This window comes from Protobothrops mucrosquamatus, unplaced genomic scaffold, assembly GCF_001527695.2.
Source record: "Protobothrops mucrosquamatus isolate PMUCROS unplaced genomic scaffold, P.Mucros_1.0 scaffold3453, whole genome shotgun sequence".
Classification (NCBI taxonomy): domain Eukaryota; kingdom Metazoa; phylum Chordata; class Lepidosauria; order Squamata; family Viperidae; genus Protobothrops; species Protobothrops mucrosquamatus.
Window position 1 is genome coordinate 98,452 of NW_015389431.1, and position 4,285 is coordinate 102,736.

Sequence of the window (4,285 nt, forward strand, 5' to 3'; positions counted from 1 at the left end):
CTCTGATTATTCTGTTGTTAAAGTGTTCAGTTTTGGCAATAGTTCTGGTCTTTTTAAAGTCAATTTTATGTCCTGTGGCTTTAAGGTGTTGGACCAGGGAAGAAGTTGGTTCCTCTTTTCTAACTGAGTTCTTGTGTTCTTCAATGCGTGCATTTATTCTTCTGTTGGTTTGTCCAATGTATGTGGTGGGACAGGCGGTTCATGGGATTTCATATACTCCTTGATTTTCTAACTCAATTTTATCTTTGGGGTTTCTTAGGATGGTAGATATTTTTCGGTTTGTGCACTGGCTTTCCTGGATGTGATGGTCCGGCGATTGCCAGATGGTTCTGTTAGTACCAAAGTATACCGTAAATCAACCCACACGGACCGCATCCTCCACTATGGTAGCAATCATCCGGTTTCCCATAAGGCCAGCTGTATTAGGACGTTGTTGCAGCGCATACACACGCATTGCAGCACAGCGAGGGCTAAATTTGAAGAAAGGAGGCACTTGCACTGGATCTGCCGTCTGAACGGTTACCCCCCAAAATTTATAAGACGCTATAGTGGGGTACCGAGATCCCACAATAACCAACGGGAAAGGGAACCTGACACGCAAACCACACGCACACGCGTCACATTACCTTATATCAGTAATGTATCGGAGGCCACGGCCAGGCTACTTGGCCCCTATAACATACAAGTAGCCCATAAGCCGGACCAAACGTTACGTTCAAAGATTATGCGCCCGAAGGACCCCCTCCCCACGATGGAAAGATCGGCAGTGGTTTACAGAGTCAATTGTCTGGACTGTAAGAGCCACTACGTGGGTGAGACATCAAAAAGACTCAAGACCCGCCTCCATGAACATAACTTGGCCATTAGAAGAGGTGAGCAGTATTCACAGATATGGTCTCACATGGCCGAGCAGGATCACCGCTTTGACTTCGAGCATGCTCAAGTTCTCGCTGTGGATGCCACCAAAAGTGGTAGATTATTGAAAGAAGCCTGGTTTTTGGGCCGGGATTCCATCAACCGGCATGTCGATATATGCCAGGCACATCAAACACTTAAAACGTGGCAGGACAATCACCGCGGCAAAAACCGGGACTGCAGAAGAAAGGTATTTAGAACCACTACCCCCTGGGATATGGGGGCTCAGGGGACGATCCAGGACTCTACGTACCCCGTACGAGAAAGCCCTACCTTCAACCAAAATTGGCAAGGGCACCAACGTATCCCCAGTGGATCTAACACGAGGAGAGAACCCCGGAGCAGGATGGAACGCCCATTGATTGGGGAAAGAGAGAACGAGAAGCCAAATGGACTGAAGATGGGAGAGGATGGTGAATACACGGAGGAACGAGATATAGAGGAACTGGATGGACTGCAAAGGGGAAAGCTATGGAGCACACGGCTCCCTGCGAGTAACACGAGCAAGAAGGGAATAGACCGAAGTGGGATTAAGCAATCCCATAATAAGAGAGCCGGTTGCAGGATGGGTAAAGGCCCCAGTGGAATACGCAAGGGGGATGAAGGACCTTTAGACGGTATAGACGAGGGTGTGAGAGGGGTAGTGGAAGGTGGGGTGGGGGGAGTTGGGTATACAGGAGAATGCAATGAATGGCGTGATGGAAAGTCGAGAGATACATGGGCCCTCGAGAATGAAAGCAGTGGGGAGGCAATAGAACGGAGTGGACGGAGGAATGATAGTTTGAAGGATGCCAAGACCCCAGCGAGCGACAGAGAGTGGGAGCAAACGGAAGGGATGGTGGGTGGGGGGTTGTTGCAACAGGAGGAGTGGCACGGAGGGAGTTGGAATGCAAGTAAGAGTGGGGTGAGCGTTGGTTGCGAGGATGGAGGGAGAGCGTGGTACCAGGTATTAGGGGAGGAAATAGGGGATGCACGTAATGGCGTGATTGGAGGGGGAGAGGAAGAAATTATGTTGAACTCAATGGGGAGGCTCGGCAAAGGAAAAACTGCCCGGGAATCCGTCAAAAGTCATAAGATGAAGAACTCCCATAGAGCGTGTAAAGGGGGCAAAGGATCCCCGTACAGCATGAATAAGGGCGCGAAAGAAACGGTAGAAGGTGGGCCAGAATGTGCTGGGGTTGCAGGAGAACGGAACGAAAGGTATAATGAAAGATCGGGGGATGTATGTGCCTCCGTGAATGAAAGAGGTTGGGAAGTGATAGATCGAGGAAAGGAATGGGGTGGATGGATGGATGAAAGACCCCATAGAGGCATGAATAAAGGGGCAGAAACAGTGGAGTATGGGAGGGTCCATGGGGGAGGGGATGATGGTAATGGAATGGTAGCATTAGGGATGATAAGAGGAGAGTGGTTGCAACAAGAGGGTAGGTTGGATAAAGGGAATTTGAGGACAAATAGGGACGGGGTGAATGTATGCTGTGGGAATGGAGAGAGAGTGTGGAATGAGCCGCAAGGAGAGGAGGCAGGAAACACACGAAGTGTTGCAACCGGAGGTAGAGAAGAAGGGATCAATCTAGACTCGATGGGGAAGGATTACGAAGGTAGAGCACACGGCTCCCCGCGAGTAAGTGGAATCAAGCAATCCCATAATAAGAGAGCCGATTGCAGGATGGGTAAAGGCCCCAGTGGAATGCGCAAGGGGGATGAAGGACCTTTAGACGGTATAGACGAGGGCGTGAGAGGGGTAGTGGAAGGTGGGGTGGGGAGAGCTGGGTATACAGGAGAATGCAGTGAATGGCGTGATGGAAAATCGAGAGATACATGGGCCTTCGGGAATGAAAGCAGTGGGGAGGCAATAGAACGGAGCGGATGGAGGAATGATAGTTTGAAGGATGCCAAGACCCCAGTGAGCGACAGAGAGTGGGAGCAAACGGAAGGGATGGTGGGTGGGGGATTGTTGTGACAGGAGGGGTGGTACGGAGGGAGTTGGAATGCGAGTAAGAGTGGGGTGAGCGTTTGTTGCAAGGATGGAGGGAGAGTGTGGAAGAAGGTATTAGGGGAGGAAATAGGAGACGCACGCAATGGCGCGATTGGAGGGGGAGAGGAAGAAATTATGTTGAACTCAATGGGGAGGCTCGGCAAAGGAAAAACTGCCCGAGAATCCGTCAAAGGTCATAAGATGAAGAACTCCCATAGAGCGTGTAAAGGGGGTGAAGGATCCCCGTACAGCGTGAATAAGGGCGCGAAAGAAACGGCAGAAGGTGGGTCGGAACGTGCTGGGGTTGCAGGAGAACGGAACGAAAGGTATAATGAAAGATCGGGGGACGTACGTGCCTCCGTGAATCAAAGAGGTTGGGAAGTGATAGACCGAGGAAAGGAATGGGGTGGATGGATGGATGAAAGACCCCATGGAGGCATGAATAAAGGGGCAGAAGCGGTGGAGTATGGGAGGGTCCATGGGGGAGGGGATGATGGTAGTGGAATGGTAACATTAGGGATGATAGGAGGAGAGTGGTTGCAACAAGAGGGTGGGTTAGATAAAGGGAATTTGAGGATAAATAGGGACGGGGTGAATGGAGAGAGAGTGTGGAATGAGCTGCAAGGGGAGGAGGCAGGAAACACACGAAGCGTTGCAACCGGAGGGAGAGAAGAAGGGATCAACCTAGACTCGATGGGGAAGGATCACGAAGGTAGAAGAGGGATTGATGGTGAAATGAAGGAGAGGGAAGGGATGGATAGCTTGGAGGGGAAGGATGAGGGAGTTGAAGTGGATGAGAGATGTAAGAAAGAACCCCAAGTGATCCCTGACGAGGACAGCCGGGAGCCTCATAATGGTAAGCAGGGAAGGAAGGCAAAACCTTTACACGCGGGTAAAAGGAAGACAGGCAGGAGCGATCGCGCAGCCGGATGCAGGCATTTGAAAACGCTATATAAACCCTCCCAAAAACCGCCTCAGCAACCCTGAAGATGTCGGGAGGGCCCGACGAAAGCTTGGTTGCCTATAATTTTTAATAATGTTTTATTGCTTTTAAATTGTTTTTAAACTTTTTAATTGCTTATAAATATTTTATCCCCTCTTGGTGATCGCAATTATTTCGACATAACATATATATATATATATATCCCCTCTTGGTGATCGCAATTATTTCGACATAACATATATATATATATATATGGGAGAGAGAGAAGTCTTTTGCCTGCATCAGCTCAATCCAAAGCCATCCACAGGCAGCAGTCGCTTAACTGCGACATCATATATGTTTTTCAAAATTTGGAATGCTAACAAAGAATTAAGGGAGTACTGAGATAGCTATTTCTAACCTTGTTTGGTTTTCATCAGTCAGACATACCCTTCCGAGATTCGAACCTG